The sequence below is a fragment of the Bombus impatiens genome, unplaced genomic scaffold (assembly GCF_000188095.3).
Source record: "Bombus impatiens unplaced genomic scaffold, BIMP_2.2 scf_0033, whole genome shotgun sequence".
Taxonomy (NCBI): Eukaryota; Metazoa; Arthropoda; class Insecta; order Hymenoptera; family Apidae; genus Bombus; species Bombus impatiens.
The window spans coordinates 402175-425948 of NT_176452.1; the positions used below are offsets into that span (position 1 = coordinate 402175).

General features: G+C 36.2%; 1 protein-coding gene across 8 annotated transcripts in view; it reads right to left on the reverse strand.

The window, feature by feature from the left end:
• Positions 1-23774, reverse strand: part of LOC100748868 (collagen alpha-1(XVIII) chain) — a 348873-nt gene that overhangs the window by 176513 nt on the left and 148586 nt on the right. The window contains exon 1 of one of the 8 annotated variants that reach the window (XM_024368717.2): positions 23298-23768. The exons of the other annotated variants lie outside the window; for them this stretch is intronic. The gene's annotated coding sequence lies outside the window, so the exon portion shown is untranslated. Of the gene's footprint in view, positions 1-23297; positions 23769-23774 lie in introns of those variants that run through there. 8 annotated transcript variants of the gene reach the window in all.

Here is a 23774-nt window from a genome sequence, read left to right on the forward strand (position 1 = left end):
AACGCGAGCGGGCGAAAGTATTTTTTTTTTTTTTTATGAAGTTGAGAAAAAGTAATTTCGGGTAATTTCATCGATCTCTTAAATTTTTAAGAAACGAACTTTCGATCGTTTGAATATGCCAAAGTATTGCCAAGTAATTGCCAAAGTAATTGTAAGGCATTAAAGTTATTAAAAATGACAAGGAGAAAGAATTTCCTAAATTCGACGTTGATAGATTAATTATCAAATTACTGGGATGAAATTAAGATTATCGGAATAACATAACATTGTCGAGAAAAATACAGTTGAAAGAATGCCATAGACTTTTATATCTTCTAATTTACGTAGCATTTCATGTAACATTTCGTTGAGAGATCGTAATCGTTTCAATCGTTTACAGTAAGTTTCCGAACACTTCAATTTTCTTCGTTTGAAGCAGTTCACAATTCGTTTATGACGCGTAAAAGATTCCGTCGATATAAAAGAGGTAACATTCGCTTCGATCGTTGCCAAAAGACTCGAAATTTCGTCTGACTCCTCTTTTTTATCCTCCTCTCGTCTTTCCAGCCTTTCAGGAGAGAAGTCAATGCTACAGTGTAACACCGCGGAAATTGAAAAGTTCGAACGAGCTCGATCTAGTCATGTCATCGAAAAAGCATCGAGATCGGGAAAAGCTTTTTCCATCGTTATCTTTCGTGTCTATGACCGTCGATACATCTCGAGCCCCTTAAAAAGATTCCAGCTCAAAAAAACTTCCTTTTATTTTTTTCGTAAACCAATTTTTTATCACAGATTTTAATCTTAAAGTAGAAATTAGTAGATTTTCTAGATTACTAGACTTATACTGAGTTTATTATCAAATTTACCTAATTAGATTTTTATATATCCATGTACATATGTAGCTCTGCTCATTTTATTTTATTTTATTTTAAACAAACTTTAATTCTTTCGCTTTATTATTTCACTGTAACCACATACAAACAAGACACATCTGCTCTTTCAGAAGCCGGTTTGATCAACTCCACTTTTGCTAAATATCTCAATTTGACTATCTAAATATGTAATTGGTATTTAACTTGACATAAAACAAATTGCGTATTTCTGTAAATTTATTTAATGCAAAAAGACGATGTAAGTAATCATAAATTTCCAAGTAAATTTTACAATTATTTTTCTCTGTTCTTTAATTTATTAAAATTCCGCATTGATTTTAAATATTACTATTGCAACAATCATAGTCATGCCTCGTTACAGCGCTTACAAAATTTTAAAAAGTTACGCATAATACATATAATAATATTTTATATTCAGAAAAATTTTCTTTGGTAAGTGTATATATGCTGGCTGTACTGTATGCGAACGATTCAATAATAACGAACGCAATTGCTAGCGCGTTTAAACCACGCCGTGATCCACGCTCGCTTACCTCTCATCGCGTTCGTTTGGTCGGAGGTAGTTGGGACCACGAGTTCAACCCATTTTTATCCTTTGGCTACATTGCTACCTCTCGTCAAATATAAATTTCGCTCGAGATTTCATTTCGAACGTAGCTGCTTTTCACTCTAACTTATTTCTTTAACGATGAGGAATAATCTCTCTCGCGGCGAGGCAATGCCCCTGAGACTCATAGCCGGGCAGGTCATAGGTCAACACGCGCAACGCATTGAATCGCGTTACAGTTCGGCAAATTGCGAAATTTTTTCTCTCGGCTGCCTGTAATTTGTAACAATTAACGTGAGAATGGTGTTTATTGCAGTGTGTGGAAAAAACACGTAACATAATCGAACCGGAGAGCAAGAAATAAGAAGAGAAATTTGTTTTCAGGAAATTGAACAAGAAACGTTTTTCAATTTCTCAATGTGAAACGCTCGATGGACGTCTGCAGTTTTACTGCGAAGCATTCCAAATGTTTATGGCAAAAATATACGAGAACGTACAGAAACGCAAAAGTATCTAAAATATCAGAAATACCGCGTAATTCTTTATCTGTGTTTGCAAAAGTATGAATTTGAATAAAAACCGCAGTTGAAGCGTATCAGTTTTGAAATATCTGATAAGATTCACCGCAAAAGTGAATTATTTATTCAGATGGACGAGTAAGAATTACTCAATAAAATTTGTATCCTCTGTTAATAAAATCATGTTTCGATGTTTCACCTCTAACGGGATCAGGAATTTCCAATCTCGTAGCAACGAAACGAAATTTTTGCACGAATTTCAAATTCGTGTTCGGCGATATCAGACGTTTTATGCATACTCTTTGTAAATACCAACGTTCGTTTATATTTCTTGTAGCCAAAATCACGCAACCACGACTTTTCGTAGGCGTGTACAGGGATTCAAAGTTTAAACCGAGCAAAATACCGCGTTTGAGTGCTCCATCTGCGGAACCGCAACGCGGTGTGGTTATTTGCGGCGAAATTGCCGGAAAATCGTGGCTTCGTTGTAACGGAAAGTGAAAGTGAAAGTGAAACAGAGACGAGGAGAGAACAGAGGGCGAATGATTAGCAGCAATGCGATTTAATTTAATACCGAACTGATAACAAACATAATAACGTTAAGTTGAACCAATAAAACGTAAATAATTCCATAAACGAGTAACAAAAGATCAAAGTTTGAAATTAAGTCAATGCCATACACTCGTTTAACGATTCTTTGCCATTAACGGTGATCTGCCTATTTTTCTCAAAAAAAGTTCTTCAGAATCTCGATTGTCAATCTCGATTCGACGCATGGAAAGTGAATCATCATATCGTTGGAATTGATCGACGAGTCGATTTTTAAAACCGAAAACTAGGAGTATCTTTAAGACAGGTTACTCCTTTAAATTGTTTGTTTGTGAATGTTTCCTTTAAATTGTAGATTTTCAAACTTTTATGATTCTTCCAGTTATAGTTTGCAAATAAAATGAACGAATTCTGTAGCGACGTTATCATTATAAAACACGGTACATCGCCTCTCATTGAACAACCGTTCGAGCAATTTATTTCCGTCCTCGCCAGTAATAACATCTGTTACTGTTTCGCGTAAAAGTAAAACGCGATCGCTCGAAGAATCAAAGGAACACGTATAAAAGTTAAAAGTCGTTGGAAAAACAGCGAATTGGCACTCGTCCTAATTGATAACTCCCGGTGAACCGTTATATCTTGCAACTTAAACGAGGTTACGCTCTAGTTACAACTTCGCCGAGCCAACGACTGCGAGTCGCTATTCTCGCTATAATGCACTTTTCGACATGAATGCATTCAGCATACCGTGTACTATGACTACGAGGCAGCTCAACATGCGACAACATGCGGTTCTAAGCGCTTCGACATCGCGGTTCTATACATAACGCATGATTTCGTTGAGAACTTCGTCGCGACACCATCCCAATCGAATTATTTCCATCGTTTCGCTTAGCAATGTCCCCCGATACGAGATAATTCCCCTTTACCGCTGATATCGATATTTCTATGTTTTCCAATTTTTATTCTGGTCTTTTCAAATTTGTTATACGTACCAACGATTATTATTCAATGTTTTGCGTTTGACGCATGAGCCGAATTTCGTTGAACAACGCAACAACCAACTCAATGTCTACTACTAGAGGGTCTATCTCTACTAGTTTGCAAAAGTGATATTTTTCAGATTGTTGTAATATAAACAGATGCAATACAAAACGAAGCATTTTTAGATTCATAAATTGGGCCATTTTTACTATCACCGACACATATATATGAATATATGTTTTGTATGAAGAAAGAATGTCGTTTGAAAATTTTGAAAGGCGAGGAGTAAATGTTATTAGTGAAATGGAAATCATTTGCAAAAATTAATCATTTCTCTTAATCTTTTTATTAATACTTTAACTCTTTGCCCGAGAGAAATTTCCATTTCAAACTAACAAACAAACTTCTCTTCGATATCAGTAAATTATTGACACCTTGTGGACCGTTTTACACGTATGAAAGAACCATTCATACTGAAATACGAAAATCAATTTAATCATTGAGGAAACTATTATATATGCACAAAATCACGTGCGAATTGTTCCGATTAAATCTCATAATAAAATATTCCAAGGGAACTGTGTGATTAAAATTTCAGTTTACAAAAAAAGAAAAAAAAGAAAAAAGCGAAAAGAAAAGAAAAAAGAAGAAGAAAGAAACACGTATCGTGTGCAAGAACCTAACACCTAGCTCCACAATCGCGATCATTAAATCCGCCCTATACCGGTAACGTGTTAAGTTGGCTCTCGGTCGTTTCCACGCGAGCGAAACCAGAGAACGCGGAAAATTGTCAAGAATTACGAGAATCCTAGCCTGTGGCAAGGCAGACGAAACAAAGTGCAATCGAATAAAGAAAGAAAGAATGCGAGTTAACTAGTGAGCGAATAAATTCCGCCTAGTCGAATGCCACCGATAAACAACGATTCAGAGGCAGCGCGTTTCTACGAGGCCTGGGAAACGTTTATTCCCCTGAAACAGGCTGGTAGAATAGTGGTCGCTTTCAGCGCGACTTCTGTACGCGTGGAATTCCTCGCGATATTCAATTACAATCCTCTTAACAATGATTTCCCATTCAGGGCCATCTCGCGCGCCATCGAGCGTAAACGAGCCGGCTGTCACGGCGCGCGATAACTCGATTTTACGACGTAGCAGTACGCGGCACGGTACGCGCGCAGACACGAGTAATTGAAAATCCATTCTGAAGTGTTCTCCCTTTCCCTCTTTCTCTTTCTCTCTTTCTCTTTGGAGTAGCGTCGTCGACGGTACATCAAAAAATTTATCATTCCGAGGCGAGACGCGAGGAAACACCAAGGGAGAACGAACGAACTCGGAGTGGCTTCGTTGAAAAAACGCCTGCCCTCGGTCGAGAGTGGCACGAGTCACGAGTGGAGCTTTATATATGGCCGAGTACAGAAACTCACGTGTGCAGTAGTGTACACGCGCGCGTTCGCACTCTTCTTCTGCCCTAGGACCGCGTCTTCCGGATCGACAGCTGTCAATTCAGAGTGGCGCACCTCGCTCGTTAGCGTAGCGTGCGTATCGTAAAATCCTCGTTCAACGAGTTTCGCGTGAATTTGCAACCGGGAGCAGGTTCTCTTTTTTTCTTTTTTGAGAATGTGATGTTCGCGTGGAAATTTATTTATTTTCTTTTTTTTTATGGGCGCGAGCGGGGAGGTGTGAGAGGTATGATGGGTTTTTGGGACACAGCGGATGTTGATTTGGTTGATTGATGCGTGTCCAGGGATTTTACATGCATGTTACACGCGGAATCGTTATTTATGTTGTAAAACTGTCACCGGGATTTTTCCAAGGTTATTGCTTATACTTGAAAGATTATCGACTCGAGTTCGTGCAGCTTAATCGTTAATTGGTATTGCGGAGTCGTAATTAGTCCGCGATAGTCAAGGATACTCATTTTGTGGATCGATGTATGTCAATAAACCGTATGTGGATGTTACGTGTTGTGTTGTGGCATCGTTGCTTGATTTTTGCAACATTATTGGTCTAGTGTTCCAATTGAAGAAGTTTAATTAGTAATTGGTAGATATTACATATATTTTACATGGACACGCTTTAAGGTGTTACTTGTTTCTTAGAAAATTATTCATTGGATGTTCATAATGTTCATGGAGTTTATGAAGGTTTACTATTAATTGAAATTCTTAGGTTTTGACTGATTCACGACAAGTTGAACGTTCATATCTATTTTCTCCAAAAATATTTTATATCTTTATCGTAGCACAACGATCGAATAGAAGTAGTCGAACGCGTAACAAAAGTAAAATATGCTACAGAGCTTTCATCATGATGGGCTAAAAAAATGAGAAATACTATATTTATTTCGCGAATATCGAGCAACTGGCTGCGAAAATGATCGTTTCGTGCCGATAGGTGTTGGCAGAAATTCATTTTTTCGATACTGTCTATAAATAAGCTCATACCATGAACTGCTTCGTTTCATAATCGACGAAATTGGAAATGTATTCGGGTAATATCGAATCGTTGGATATCAATATCGTATTCACAATGACAAGTTTCATCGACAGCTAAAAAGACTATTGTAGCTGCAATGAAAAACTCGAGCGAAGTAAATTGTTTTTCGTTTTCGACGGTTGAACATTTTTCGAAAAAGCTTTCCCCCCAAATGGATTGATACGTTTTTCTGATATCGTACGAGTCCATATGAATTCATTACGATTGCACGGCTAGACATGAAAAAGGAAGATATTTATTATCAATTTATTCTCCTTCCTAAAATATGCCATTTAACTCCGGCAGATGTATATTTACGTCGTGTTAGGGAATCGTTTGATTCAACTGATGGAATTGCATGTTGAATAATGCAAAGTGGATGTTTCGGCCCTTCCCCAATCGACAGCTGACACATCGGAATAATAAATAAAGGATTATGTCATTTCACGTACCTGTACGCTATATCTCGTGTTATTTCAAACTTTGAAAGTATCGTTATCCCTCATTAATTTTACTGGTCCAAAATCCTGTATAAAATCTATCAATATCTCAAAACAATAAGTAAACAGCGCTAAACCAAAGCTCTGCTAATTGTATACTCACCGAATTAAAACTGTGTATTAACGTACAATGAAAATGTTCATTCGATAATACACAATGCATCGATAATATGACCGATTAAAATTATACGTATTTTATTCGATTTTTTTCAACTATTTATTCGATGATTATTTTTATTTCCATCTTTGTGAGTCAAACAGCGCGTAACGTACAACGAAAATGTTCATTCGATAATACACAATGTATCAATAATATGACCGATTAAAATTATACGTATTTTATTCGACTTTTTTCAATTATTTTCTCGTTGATTATTTTTATTTCCATTTTTGTGAGTCAAACAGCGCGTTATGATGCAAATTACGATTGCGTTCCAGTCGATCGAAAAGAAACAAGATATCTATTGTTTGTTGTTTTTAGATGGACACCTGTCGATGCAGGGAACGTAGTTGTTAATTCAGGATGCTACACACAATGTACAAATCACACAACTTCGAATACACTACAGAAATTCAGAATTCCCATTATTTTTCCCTTTCATATTTCCCGTTGTTGCATATGGACAGTTGGCTTGAAACTATTCCCGTTTTTTCGCACATTGCGCTAGACAAGAGCAAGTTAAAAATTGCTACTTGCGTATATGGCTAACTTTCGTGCTGGTCGTGTTTTAATAGTCTGACAACCTTCATCTATTCTACAACTTGAATTACATCTATTCGTAACTCCTGTCTTGTACGAGTATGATTAATATGCCGAGGATATTATTATAAATTGTATTACATATATTCAAGCAGAATTTTGTACTACTAGAAGATGAAAAGTGATTTGTGTAACAAGAAGTTTTATTTATATAGAATTCAGACGTTAAAGATTTATTGTCTGCCAAAGTGAACAACAACGACGAAAATTTGGATGATAAAATGAGTGAAAACGATGAAAAAAATGGATTACCTTTAGTTTTGTAAAATTATCGTGTTTTAAATTTCTTTTATTCGTTACCGTAAGTAATATGCATTTTCTTTGTAATTCTTAAAGCACTTGAAGATCGAATAAAATTTGATAGTTCGGTTTAAACGCATTATTCTGGTTAGATATGCTTTGAAAAAAAGTAGAAGAGCAGGCTGGTGCTACGAGAACAAGAGAATTAAATTTTAACAAGTTAAAATCAAATTCTAGACGGAGACTTCGCGAGTCCGTTGAATTTTCATTAATAGCTCAAACCTCGTTGCGCTACTTTATAAACTAATAGCTAGTCAAGGTAATTACATTTTTATTCGATCGTTCGTCTGCCTCTTATGCTTTCTTTTTTTTTTTTTGTAACCTTTTCTAGGGTGACATTTTTGAAAAATTTTTATCGTCGTCGACTTCACTTTCTTCACTACGCGAAATAAACTTGCATTTCAATTAACTACATTTTATAGTAAAGTATTACGATCTACGCGAAGTATCTATTAATTGCATAAAAGTTATGCTTAACTTCTGATTAATAGTTAAGTTAATAGTCGATTCTTTACCTCAAAGCCCCAAATAAATTCTACGATTTTCAGAGACTGCTTAAATTTCATCAAAATTTACAAATTAATGAGAAAAGATAATACTTGCTACTTCTTTAAAAATTTTACCACAGCGATCTACGAATCAAATGTGATGAAGAACTACACGGACTAACGTCATGACATTTTACTTCTAAAATATCATTTTACATTGCGATGGTTGTCTTCGAGATAACTCCATTCAGTAACAATATATCGCCGCTAACACCTGTTCCATTTCTAGAAGTTTCACCTATAGATCCTTCTAGAGATCTAGATTTTATATCAACATCCGTATTTTCTTTTAGTTCTTCAATCAAAATTTGAAAACAGTATTGACAAGTTATTTAGTTTAGGAAATGAGAAGTCATAGATAATTAAATCAGATGAAATTATTTTTTACTGATAACTGTCAAGTCAGGAAGAAGCTGTGAGATATCGTATTTTAAAATCGTTACAGATCTATTTATTCGTAACTTTGTAATTAAATTTCAAAATTCTAGGAATAGAATATTCCACGTAAATTTACGAGATTTATCAAGAGACAGAAGGAAATTTCGCTCGATTCTACGATCTCGAACAATCTTTTCCCTCGCTTGCAGTGCAAACATTATTCCGAGAATTAATGGAAGCATTCTCGCCACAGATGCCAGCGTTTTACGAGTTTCTTCGATAAGCAGCGTTAGCTTGTTTTAACATATTCGCAGTTGGTAATTTTACCGAGATCCTAAAGCAGAAAATCCTAAGGTTCTGCTATTAAGAAAAAGAGAGAAGTCGAAGAAATTTCCATTGAAAATTTCTCTGGACTGCGATTACTTCTATAAATTCATATATAGGGTGGTTGGTAACTGGCGGTAGAAGCGGAAAGGGGGTGATTCTACGCGAAAAAAGAAGTCGAAAATATAGAATAAAAATTTTTCGTTTGAGGCTTTGTTTTCGAGAAAAACGACTTTGAATTTTCGCTCGGTACGCGTGCACTTTATCGCGTCTCGTTATAACGGATCTCACTGTAGATTTAAAAAAAAAATTAAAAAAAAGATTAAAAAAAATTTTTATTCTATATTTTCGACTTCTTTTTTCGCGTAGAATCACCCCCTTTCCGCTTCTACCGCCAGTTACCAACCACCCTATATATGAATTTATAGAAGTAATCGCAGTCCAGAGAAATTTTCAATGGAAATTTCTTCGACTTCTCTCTTTTTCTTAATAGCAGAACCTTAGGATTTTCTGCTTTAGGATCTCGGTAAAATTACCAACTGCGAATATGTTAAAACAAGCTAACGCTGCTTATCGAAGAAACTCGTAAAACGCTGGCATCTGTGGCGAGAATGCTTCCATTAATTCTCGGAATAATGTTTGCACTGCAAGCGAGGGAAAAGATTGTTCGAGATCGTAGAATCGAGCGAAATTTCCTTCTGTCTCTTGATAAATCTCGTAAATTTACGTGGAATATTCTATTCCTAGAATTTTGAAATTTAATTACAAAGTTACGAATAAATAGATCTGTAACGATTTTAAAATACGATATCTCACAGCTTCTTCCTGACTTGACAGTTATCAGTAAAAAATAATTTCATCTGATTTAATTATCTATGACTTCTCATTTCCTAAACTAAATAACTTGTCAATACTGTTTTCAAATTTTGATTGAAGAACTAAAAGAAAATACGGATGTTGATATAAAATCTAGATCTCTAGAAGGATCTATAGGTGAAACTTCTAGAAATGGAACAGGTGTTAGCGGCGATATATTGTTACTGAATGGAGTTATCTCGAAGACAACCATCGCAATGTAAAATGATATTTTAGAAGTAAAATGTCATGACGTTAGTCCGTGTAGTTCTTCATCACATTTGATTCGTAGATCGCTGTGGTAAAATTTTTAAAGAAGTAGCAAGTATTATCTTTTCTCATTAATTTGTAAATTTTGACTGTATTTGCAGAATTTCATAAACCAGTAAAAGTATAAATATCGTAATAAGTAGTTCGCATTGTTTTTTCTCAACTTTCTACGCTTTTACGCATTTATGTTTATCTTAAATATATTTTAATACAATTGTATTTGTCAGAAATACGTGTTGTCTATTTATTATCATTAATTGAAATGAATAAAAGGAATTCTGTTGTCCTCAGAGCGGGAAAATATTTTCAAGTTACTTATGGTTTGTTAATAATCGAACGATGTACGACTATGACAATCGTGTTTCATCGCGATGCTAATAAAACTTCAAATTGCATAACAAGTATAATAAATAATCTCTGTATAATAAATACTTTTGCTAGTGTTTTTAATCGAGCCAATCCCTCCTCTTGGAAAGGAGCGATAAACCAGATGCAGATGAAAAAGAACTCGTGTAAAATGTGAAGTCAACGCATGTACCGAAACAATCGATTTTAATGTTGCGCTGTTTCGGGCCCTGTACTCATTTCCTGTTACACGCTTTCATCCTTTCTGCTCGATTATTTCACGTTCGCTACACCGATGAATTTTTCCATGAAACCATTTTATGCACGATGCATGTCGGTCGATGGCAAAAAAATAATCAACCCCTAAAAAAGAATATTCCATAATACGAGATAAAACGAAAGTTCTCGATAATCAAAAAAGCAATCAAAAAGGATGAAACGAAAAAAAAAAAGAAAAAATAGAGAAAAGAAGTATCGTGATATTTAACCGTAAGAGGAATCAAAGGGTAAACTGAACGAACGTTGTTTTCTTCGGCTAATCGACTCAGTGTAACGATGTTTCACTCACGTTGAAAATTAATGGCTTTATCTTCCGCGTTGTTGCTTCGTTGTTTCGTTTTAATTGACGGGTCTTTGTACGTGTCAGCACTTTGACAAATCGATAGTTTACCAGGCTAAAACGAACGAAAAACAAAAACAGGCAAAGTGTGAGAAAAAGAGAACGAATCGTACGAAAAAAATTAGTGAAATATTCCGGTTCCTGGAATTAGTCGGAAACTGAGACGTCTCGATCTCTGTGTCCCTAATTGCTCAGGGAATAGACCAATTTCGTTAATGTTTGCGATGTAATCATTTTTATTTATTAAACGGAATTATTAAACGCGTGATTGTTCGAATAATCGAATTAGTGGTGTGCGATTTCTATGTACTTAATTCCACGGAAAAAAAGGAACGATTCATGTTAATGTTCGCGATATAATCGTGATTACTTTGTGATTATCATTAAACCTTTGTATGATAAATATTCAAATACTTTAACGAGATACTACATATTTGCGAAGCTTCTAAACATATTCGTCCTTATTTTATTTTCTATTAATAATTTTATTATTAAAAGAATCATTGATACGACAGAAAATAATGTTGATATTAACAAAACTTTGAAATAAGATAACCATATCGCTATCCGGAATTTCACCAGCTTTGATCGAACGTTTCATCGAAGAACAATAAAGAAGAAAGAGGAAAAAAAGGAGAAGCGGTCGCACCCGAGTTTCCAACCTTTAATAATTAACTATATAGATATTATACTACTATACTACTATAGATATTATCCATAAATTCCGGTGAATTCTGGCATGTCGTGCATTCCGGAGAAATTGTTCGGCCGTTCTGTCACCTGCTCCCCGTTCCGTATTATTATATTTTCAGGTAATAAAAAAATTTTTCTAATTTCTTCCAGACCGGAAGATTTATGGATTCCGATAACGTCGTATCTGAGCGTCGCTTTCACTTTTCGCGGCCATTAAAAACGAGTCTCGCGACCCTTTCTTCTCCAACACGGGATAAAAACCGTCTAATAAAAAGAAGAAGAAAAAGGAGGAAGAAGAAGAAGTAGTAGTAGAATGAAGAGAAGAAAGGGCAAACGACAAACAGAGGGAGTCGGCGAGGGTGGGTCGAAGAAGAAAGAAGTTTCAACGGGTACAAAGGTTCCTCCGCCTTTTTCTTGATATGTAGCGTGAAATATTAAAAGCTCTATTACATGGTATCCGCGAAAAGAAGGCGACGAACCGAGAACAGGCCCTGGGTACTTCGCGAAATTCAATGATCCCGCTTCTGGAACCACGCTAAGAACATTTCGGCTTTGACATTAAAGAGAAATCGTTCTTGTAAGCGAAATTCTCGAACACGACAGCTGTCGCTGCAGGCTGACGTCGTCTTCCGGTCGTAAATTCGGCGCTCACTGTACATTCAAGCACGAGGGACGCGTTTAGAAAGCATTACGTTAAGCGACAGATGACAATGTCGCGTGACGTCAGATAAAATGTATTTAAACAGTCGCAAGCCCCGGATTATGCGCATTGACAAGGTCGATCATCGATGAACGCGTAAAAGTGTCGCGTAGATATTTTTTGTATGTTGCGTTCTTTGTCGCGCAGCTTCCAATTTGTTCGTCGTTTCTCTGTTAATAGGTGAACGACGATGAATGCCAATTAGCGTCCTATGAGAAATACAGTAGCTAGAAAAAGTATTTCCGCGTCGTTTTATTTATTATATCGTTTACATACTACATAATTAATTACGTCCAAGTATATTCAATTTTCTGTCACTTTTAGTAATATTTTCAGTGCTACGTTACTCTAGTTGCTTTTATGACTGTTTGTAAACATAGAAAACAAGACGAATTATGATATAACGTCATTGTAAGGGGAATTAACGGTTTTCTTAATTATTTTTGAGATGACCAAACAACTATTTAGCGCTATCACTCAAACACGTCTTAGTACGATTTCTTTTTCTAACGTTCTACTGTCTTCAATAATGCTAGCGTGTGATTAGATATAAGTGTAGGATATTGATGATTATTTTGAATCGATAACGAGACCATTTTTTAGTGATTAAAGCGACCAATTAAAACTTGAGAGAAACTAATATCTCTATATGTATTTCCAATTATATTTCACTCAGAAATAATAACAATCTTTATTTTTGTAGAGCAGTTTTACAGAACCATCCCCGGAAACTTTCCTGGAATATAATTAACCACACTGTTAGCGTTCCAGGTAAAACGCAGAAATACAGTGCTGTAACATTGCGCAACGACAAGGGGAAATTTATTCAATTGCCTTTCTGCTTGCGATAAACGAGCCCGGTTTTAAATTCGCGTCTTATTCCTAGGCTAATGTTGTCGCGATTCATTTATTAATCAACGTTTCCATTAAGCGTTGCTCAGGAAAAAACAATTAACCTCGAGGATTGAAACAGGGAAAAAGGGGGAAATAATTAAAGCCAACAAGATAAAATTGCATCGAGCATAACAAGGAGGAAATCGTTGAAGCTTTACGTATTCTTTCTTTTTCCCCCGCTCTACGATTTTCGTCGAAATAAAAAGGCAAAGCTTCTACATGCCACTCGTTCCGCACGATATTCGACGCGCTCGTAGAACGCGGAAAATTACAAAATATAACGGAATTATCAGACAATGGAAGATGTGAAAAGGAAGGAGAACACACTTGCTTCTTTTCGACGTGCTGCATACACCGAATGGTATTTGCATTTCCCTTTTATCAGAATTTTTCTAGGAGTCAGTCCTTTCCACCGGTATCTCTGGATACGGACATTGTTGATTCTAGAGAGTTTTAGAAACTTTTGCGCGAAGTGGTAACAAACCAAGGGGCGAATGAAGTGGTAAGAAAAGTTGCAGCATTGCGAAAAATCGCGGAGGAGGTGTATGTATAAGTGAAGAAATTACAGTGAAAGCACATCCTGTAAGCCAAGTGTAAAAATAACAAAATGAGAGCAGTTTGAATACTCGTGCATAATACATTGCAGAACATAAATTTGCGTGCAATTTGGCGCTGAGAAATTTTTTATTAAAATTCTTGATCCAGTAATAAGATCTTTTTCGTTTACCAAGCTTTATTGAAAACGTGGCAAAAATTGCGACGTAAATACAAATATACGAATGTAATTTTGACAGTAGAGTTTTGAAACAATTGCGAAGGAACATCGTATTAATGGATAAAAGTATCGATAAGAGCAATTGAAGTTTGTTATTCAAACGATATTACGTAGCATTGTCACGTGTATTAAATGATACGATCTAAGCGGTTTGTTAAATTTTTTCACAGATCTCGCGTTTTCGTATGCATGATAGGCGGACACGTAATCAAGGCATATTTAAATACAGGATCGAACACGTACAGTGATAAAAACTTCTTTTCTCTCCTTTCAGAAAACGAAGCTACCTATAAAAAAAAAAAAGTGTTCTATACTATCAACTCGTGTTTGTACTAGAAATCACTTCGTATTTGCATTAATAAGCTGCTTCGTGAATTTTAAAAAGCAACGAATGTAACTAACTATAGTTTCACGTGCTGGAAACTATTCAATATAGAGGCTTGATAAAGTTACTAATTTAAGTATAAGTTAATAAAATACATTTGCTCTGGAAAGATAGTGCAAGTTCAACGGCGAGCAAAAGAAAAAAGAAGTTTGTCAAGGTATGCAAGATTATTTTTTATTGCAATTTAATGGTTGTACTTCCACGATTTGCTTTGAGAAAAGAAAATTCCTGGAATCAATTTATAAATGTAAAGAAAGAATAAAGTCGCTAACCAAATAACGCTTCGTGAATCGACTTATTTTTCTATTTCGCATGGAACGTATCGAACTATCGATATTAATTCAGAGTAGATGTTTCACGCTGAATATTTGTATCTCTTGAAATATCAGAAACACTTCTCCTTTTTCATTCTTTCTTTAAGAATCATATTACAGTCGTCGGAATATAGAAAAATTGATAGGAGGAAGAATGCGGTATATAAACGTTCGCATCGTGAATAAGAAGCAAATATTACGATGGTACTCGGTCTGTTCAATCGCTTGTAAGCGTATGCATGAAGGAGTTAAAAATATTTCTAGTGCCTGCAGATTAAAATGTTAAAAGTAAAAGGTTTCTAGAACACTTGAGAATGTTAAAATTTTCAAGAGATAGAGAGTATCTCAGCCTTCAACGGAATATTAAGTATTCAAACAATTATTGCTACTAGACTGTGGATGTTGATGCATTTATGTGAAATTGAAGGCTGCAAAATTACGCAGAATGCAGATAATACCCAAAAACAGATAAAATATCCAAAGCATAGTATTCAATATGTGACAGAACAAAACTACGCTTACGTTTCGCTTCTTTAATTGGGTTCGCGAAAACATGAATTTAGCTAGAGAAGCGATCGAGGAAACTTGAGTGTCATCCAAAGAGGCAACAGCTCCTCGTGAGTGAGAGGTTCCAGGAACACGTTCGCCGACAGAATATGGAGGATCGGAAACGAGGTTGTTCGATACACGAAACACGTGTGCACGGAAGTTCTCGTTCCGCGGTGGAAGTAAAGGGAAAACGAGAGGAACTCGCGTCCACGCGATCCGCGAAATAAGAAGCAACGAGGTACTCGACTGTGGACGCGGAATAACGAAATAAAAGATTTGGCGATACGTGAGCGTACGGATCAGAATATAGCCGTATATACATACGTACGCCTTTTCGTTCACCGATCTTCCCTATTCTTTCACCGTCCTGACGTGTTTGGCATCTTCCTGGCAATAGTTTCGAATCGCCAGGCCACGATATTCTCGTTCTCCTTCGTGGGAGATTATTTTCTTCGGTTATCCGGTATAGACAGAAGAACTTAGCGAGGATAGGTATTCCATATTTTCACGGCCGATTCCATAAATTTTTCATGAGCGATTGGGGAGTTGAAACGGTAAACGATGCGAGTACCAAAAAATAGGAAACGATTCCAACCGGGTAGGATGTAGATTCCATGAGGAATATACTGGAAAATGTATTAATAGTAAAATAATTGAAGTGCTTCCTGGAGGAAGAACCTATGATATAAAATAGTGGATTGAGTAAATTGTATTGAAAGTTTTGGTTTTAATTCGTTGATAGTAATTACATTTTTATATTTATAAAGCAATAAAAAGTTTCATAATAATTCGACTACTTGATTAGAAAATATATTTGATACCTTTATATTTATTATTAAAATTGGACTTTAAACTCAATTTTGTTCCATTTCTATCGATTTCAGATTTACGTAAAATCTACTTTTTTGAATTAGAGTCTAAATATTGTAAATATACAGGGTGGTTGGTAACTGGTGGTACAAGCGGTAAGGGGGTGATTCTACGCGAAAAAAGAAGTCGAAAATATAGAATAAAAATTTTTTTTAACTGTTTTTTTTAATTTTTTTAAAACTCTACAGTGAGATCCGTTATAGCGAGACGTGATAAAGTGCACGCGTACCGAGCGAAAATTCAAAGTCGATTTTCTCGAAAACAAAGCCTCAAACGAAAAATTTTTATTCTATATTTTCCACTTCTTTTTCGCGTAGAATCACCTCCTTTCCACTTGTACCACCAATTACCAACCACTCTGTATAATTCGTAAGATTTTCGGTATTACGGATAGCTTTGAAAGAAGTTGTACGAATTTGACATAACAATATTTTTATATATACCGCTTCAATATATTAGTATATTGTAAGTATATAAATTAGTATATATACATAATATTACTTGCGAAAACAGCGCGTTGATTATGAATCTATGAAGACAAAATATTGGCGATGAGATCTGACTGATCCTTGTCGGTGGCGCAAATATTATTTTAATTCTGTTCGCCTTGAATAAATAAAACACTCGAATAAAAATGAATCCTTTAATAGAAGCAAAAGATTACCACCTACCTTGCGAAACTTTAACACAAGCTCGCCAAGTATTTTATCCGACTTTGTCTTTGAGCCGCTTAGAACTCTTTAATCTTTAACTTCAAACTACGTTAAAAATACAAATATTCTCTACTATTCCAAAATATATTACGCAATATAAGCATATCGACTAGACTATTACATCAAAATTCGATTTAAAATATATCCGAAACGTTTTACATCGTTTAAAAAAAGAATCTACGGTCGATTCGTAAAATATACGTATATTTTACTTCCTCCTAAAATATTATACATACGTACTTATGTTTACGTAACTTCTATTTAATCTCAGATTTATGGAAATTTGTCTATGTTCTGTCCAAATTTATATTTTTACGAGCAGAACTCTTTAGCTCTAACAACAAAGATTCTTTAAAAAATCGCAGGAAAAGCTCTGCTGAGATTTATGTTCCCGTATTAAATCAATATTTTTTATGTTTCCAACTACTCATCTTTTGATTTATTACTTTTCAATACTGTTAAAAGTATGATTTGTATCGTTCCTACCATCCTGTATCTTTGTCATGTTTTCGTAACACAAATAAAAACAGAGGTGTAAAAAAATATATTTTTAAATCACGGTAAACAAAACTTCAGTCGCCTATTAAAAGAATCCGATCTCTCTAAAAATGAAAATTCCCTGTTGACGCCTGTTTCATTCGATTTAGCTTGCTTTTAAACACTTCAAACGTTTTAATGTCGGGCCATTTTCCATATATCATCGATAGTGGAAATGGTTGTCGGAATTTTGTTCGAATCGATCTAGAACGCATACAGAGGATCGATTACTGCAAACATATCGAGTGTCGGTTATACGTATTCGTATTCCTACCAGTCAGCTTAATCGAGATATTAAACAAATTTTCAGCTCACCATAGATTAATTACACCTGAAAGTCTATTATTCTAATTTAACGTTAATTGTGCCTGCGTTCTGTTTTAGCTTCGAGAAGAGTCGCTCTGATAACGAACGAATTAAAAATGTTTCCATATAAATGCACTTAGAAATTTGGTATAATAAAACGATACGTAAGAATTTCATCAGAAGAAATTTGCTGCTTTTCTATATTCTTTTACTTTGAAGACAAGTAATTTAGTATTAATTTAAAAAATTAAGAATAGAATATATACATAGAAGAAAATAAAATGTGAATTTTATTTAAATAAAAATTCTCTCGAAATTGTTTGATAGACAATACTCATATTATTTCAAAAATTACGTATACTCTTAATGAGAATTGTAGATTCTATACAGTTCTACGAAGTATTCTCTCTGAAAAATATTAAACGATATTCGAAGAAATAAAGAATATCAATTATAATATTACAACAAATTTCCCCGTAAAATTCGTATGAATTATGTTTGTATCTCTAATTATGTTTCTCTTTCTAAACTCGATCCATTTTATCGTCTTCGCGATACCACAGACGAAACGGTAAAATTGAGCGATCAATATAAAATATCGGTATGCGTTACAAGCTACTGTTTTAGAAAGTAAACCGAAACAAAGAAAAGATGTCTCGAATGTGATGCCTATTTTCTCTCTTTCGCATGAAACGCGAAATTATTTCACAAGTTCCTCTGAATCGCATCTGAAAAATTCGAAATCCATATCTGTAACATGTTCGACGTACGTAGATACGTATCTCCGAGTAACGTTTCCGATCGAGAACAAAGTATAAAAGAAGTATTAGCCATTATTTTAGCGTTTCCCTCCGAATAAAGTAAATAAAGCATAAAATCGAATGTTTTCGATAGCGCGGCGTCTCTTCGACCATTCGGATACGTTTCGTTTCAATGGTCAAAGGCGTTCCTGTAATTTCCCTCGCAGAATAAACGGAACGATTTGATCGATGAGCTTGGCCCAGAGAAAGCAACAACATTCCATTCATCCTAAATATCTTCTTACACATCGGATCGACGGGGGTTGCAGGTTTTATCGAAGCAATTAAAATTCCTGCCAGACTCGGCACGCGCGTTCTCTCTCCCTTTGCAAACTCCTGCAGTTTCACCCCTCAAATAGCTGCACTATTCTCTACCGGTACACAATGGTAATGCAACGATACCCGATGTTATATTACGATTAACATTCTCTCTCTGTGTCTATTTAATCAAATTTCTAAGTGAACCCAATTTTACCAGACTACGGGCTTTGCTGGAAATGGCTCTACCGTAATTTGTTCTCAAATTTTTGCTTTCTAAAGGGTAGGGGTTGTTCTTTCTAGTATTTTTCCATAGCAATGAATATTATACTACTTATTTACTTTTGTCAATTTTTTCACTTTTATATTTCGTTATTATCGTTCTTTTTTCTTTTTTCGATAGAAACGATTCTATAGTTATTCGTTCGAGAATTTTTGCTTTCAAGGGGCAATATATTTTTTCTATTATTTCCTTGTTATTGTTTTTACTTGTTTACGTTTCCTTCTGGTCTTCGAACAATTAGTATAAAACATGCTCTAACGGAATTCTTCTTGTAACCTGATCGATCGACGAACAGAAGTGGCCTGTTCTCAATAAATCGCGCCAGTTGGAAAATTCCAATCGGTGTTACGAACATCGTCCCGCTTTTCTCGACGCGGATATGTGGAACGGCGCATAATAAAGCCTACAAGCTTATCAGTAGGGTACACCGAGCTGCCAATAAATAGCAAACAAATTCAATTAAGCGAACAATGAAAAACACTGTAAAACTATCCGATATTGGGGCACGTACGATGCACGTAGTACGTTTTGTACGTCGTTTTTTTTCCAACGCTACGGGTTTTTATTGCGAGGAAAGAATTTTCGCCGGCTCGACGACGTGTTCAGCTCGAAATAAAGCTATTCAGGGTAAAGTGTGTCGTCGAGGACCGCAAAAGGTTAACCTTAAAGTAGTCACCTGACGTCGCACTGCTATCGCTATTTTCGCGCGCGAGCTCGCGCACACGCACACACACACACACACACGCACACATACACGCATACGAAACACAAGCGTGTAGATGTTTTTCTATGTGTGTGTACACACGTTCTTCTTCAAAGAACGACGTAACGAGCACGGAGTACGTCACTTTCATTCTCGATTCCTGTGGAATGTAGTCCGCGAAACGAGAGGAAACCGCTTCGAAACACCGAATGTAAACGCTCACTTCACGATTTTCCATTGATTTCAGGGACACACGATTTACCAGCAAACTCGTTCAATATGATATTTTTCCATTCTTTCGAAAATTTTAATTAGAAAATAATTCTTGTTTTAAATAGGTTGTTTTTTTATATATAGAGAATAGTTTAATAAACAGATGTCCCAGATTTTTTCACGATACCATGGCAGCATGTTTTACGAATAAAAAGTTTTCCTTATGAGTAAATAGAGTTTTTATTAGAAGCGAAGTTTTAGTAGAAAACACGAAGTAACAATGGACTAGTTTTCGGTTCGATAAAATGATTAATCGAATATTATTTTTTACGATAAACCATAAATTCGTAGAAAAATAGCAATTACGAACGCTATTTTTTCAAATTTATCTTATCATTTGCGAGTATTCGCATACACGTGATATTTGTTTCTAATAAATAGGTTTACGAGTATAAGATTTCTTTTTTTTTTTTTTTGAGATCTCATTCGTGTGAATAACGTAAAATTGGAACTACATAAAAAATGGAGGTGATCGGTTTGGCTTCTAAGAGGTTGAGACGTCTGGTAAATGCATAAAAATCAGCATTCCAGCTGTCCTATAATTCTGCGAACATTAATTAAAAAAATAATTTCCCGTTATTACCGTGCCACTTCCACGAAACCTTCTCATTCGTTAATAACGTAATAAACGATCTATAAAAAGCTTGACATCCATCTGGAACAATGGATTAGCCGAAGAAAGTTTCATCGAGTGACAAACGAGAAAGCATCCCTAAATTTCTATGGAGCCTTTCTTTTCGAGAACGAAAACGCGTCATCGTGCTAATTATTCCTCGAAGGGATATTTTGTGCGAGAGGCAAGGCTACTTCGATGGACCAATTACGAATTAGCTCGTTAATCCGATTCGAAAGAGCTTTAATGCCACCGGATTATTAGTTGGAAGCCGGGGCAATCGATGATTCGCGGCGACGTATCGAAAGCATCGCTACTTACGCGGTAGCCCTCGCTTCGAAACTTCCGGCGAGTTCATTAACGTGAGTAGACAGCATCCAAATGCCGAGGCATAATTAGTCATTGAGAACAGATTGGCGGCCAAGCAGGGAAAATCCTGACGGTCATGAGAGACTTCGACTATCGCTTACCGGAGACACCTCGTTTTCGTAATTAGCCACGTTCTAATGACGTACCTCTAATCATTGCACGTTTAGTTGCATCTATAGCTCTCACACTGAATGATCATCGACGTAGTTCTGTATCGTTGCTTTCGAGTTTCGTTTATTTAGTAGACGCTGTTCAATCGGTCCGTTATTTTTTCAGGGTTTGGTTCGCAACGGTGAATTGATTATTTGTGTTTGATATTACTTTATTTGTCATTTTTTCTTGCCCTCTGCGAAGGTTTAAGATAAAAGACAGCGGCTGTAGAATGGTTTCTATACTTTTCATTTTAATTATCGATTTCGAGGTTTTCATAAATCACGTTCTGTTTGCTCGCATAATTCACGACCGTTTAATCGTTTGATTGATCATTCGTACATTGGACGTATTATCTCGTAAAACATTCCATTCCAGGTTTGTTTTAATTACTTCAATGAAGTGGTAGTGATTAGTTACTTTTTAATATTGCTTAGTTAATATTCGAATAGAACGATATGAAAAAATAACAGGAATAAGTGACTATTTGTTTATCATATAATTTGTCTATCTCTTCCTTTTCTACGAAAAAGGGCAATTTCATTATTGCCAGTGTAAGTTCCATGAAATTCTAAGTATGTTCTGTATTTGTACGAGGATACTGTTAACTACGTGGTAAGGTTCGATATTAGTCATTTGATTTATAAGCTTCGCCGCGTAATAAATTTTTATAGAGCAAATTTCTTTTCATACACGTTTTAAAAATATCTGCACTGCGAGTACGTATAGGATTAAAATTTATGAGCCATAAGGTCTTTTCTAAAGACGACATATCACTGAGGATTACATTTCATAAAACGAATGTAATACTTTGTTCACAAGCTTGGATAAATATTTATCATTGAAATGCGGATGTATGTACAAATTCATATTTTCATAAACACAATTAAAGACATAAAATTTAAGCGACTTGTAACGACCGTTAGCTCCGAATATTTTATACAGTTTACAATAACAGCGTATAACTGAAATTTTTCATAATTTATTTATTACGAAACAAATTACCGTAATTAGTACTGTTCGATACAATAAACTGTCAAGATTTAACAACGCAATAAACTACCAGCAGTTTAAAAATTCCGTCCACTTTTAATTGGAACAATTAAAACAAGAAAAGAGGAATCGAAGTCCGGAAGCCCTTAAACTGGGAATTATTGCCATTTGAAAGTTCCAGGCAACTCCACGAACACCCGACGATATAACTTTGTATTTCGGGAAATACGTCACCCTTATCCAGAAGAAAGAGAGACCCTTAACGTTCGTAACTCGGTTCTTTATCACTTCTCGATACTTTCAAACCGAATTCCGCTCGAACACCTGTCACGTGCTTCGATTTCCGCCGCGAATCAATGTCTTTTCTCGTAATATTTCCGTCGATCGACCACTTTAAGCGGGAAACCAGGAGTGTTCCTTTTATTCTCTCGTATTTTCTTATTCACGCAACACACTTCTTCAAAAATTCCTACGAATTTCTAGATCGAAACGTCTGTAATTCCTTCAATCACATTTTACAAGCGAATCTCGCGAATCGAAAACTATTCATTTCGAGACCTTTGAATGGATTGGAATAACGTGGACGAATTCATCGTCGAACAAGGTTAGATTGCCGTTGGCGGAGATTTAAGCGGTAAACCGTGGAAAATTATACCTTGGTATGGCTAATCTGAGCTAAAACTCGACAACATTCAAATCGCTGGAAACTGTAATCTCGAGCAATAACAGTTTGGAATTTCTACAAGTCCTGCCCCCTTCCTACTGTGTTTCGCACAGTTTAATAACACTCGTGTCAATCCGGTTCCTTCGTTTCGCTTGCTACTCGACCTCCAATAACGTTACGAGTTTAACAAACAAAAAAGAAAGGACGCGAAGGAAATAGGAAGAAGCTTCTTCCTACGTTTCGTTTAAACTTCTGTCCCACGTTCGACGAATCAAAAAGCACGGCAGAAAACCAGTAAGAAAGAGATACACGTATCGAAAGAGACGGAGAGGAGTCGTCGTTTTACTCCGTTTCTTTCTTCAATCTCCGGCCATCCTCTTTGTTTCTTTGGCTAACAGAATCACCATCCTTCACCGCATCCAACCACCGGAGACACACTAACGATAGAAGAGGATTCAACGAGCGCTAGCTCGATCAAGAGCAAAAAAAAGGAGCCTCGATCGCTCGGAAGTCCCAATCCACCGAGGCCATCAGCCTCGAATCCCCATCGAAGCGTTTCTCACGCGAGTTAACCCAATACCGTGTCACGTATCGTGCATCGGTTTGTTACTTACACCTGCTGGTTTGTCGTCGATCCGCTTCGTATCCTCCACGATCATCACCATCAGATTACCATCACATCCGTATTATCAGGTTCGATCGTGATGCGTAGCAAATAGGACACGCGACTGAACACGCAAACCTCGTCAGTGAGGATCACGAAAAGGATCCCAACGAGGATCACAATTTACCGCAGTCGGCACGTTAATAATAACGAGACGAGGTACCGCGAGGTTGCACGAAGAAAGGAATACGAGACTTCACGGGAACACGATTCGATTTCGATGCACGCGTTCGTTCCAAGGAACAGAGTGTGATCGCTGATCCCGTTATGTTTGACAGGCTTTTTTTCCTTCGCCTCCTGCGGGCGCAGCAGCGCGTTCGCGCGCGTATCAAACCGATCCGAATCCGCGGTCGAAATTGCCGCCGGCCTAGGTCAGCCGGTCGCGTCGGGACGCCTCTCATAAACAGAGAGGACCGGCATTCGAGCG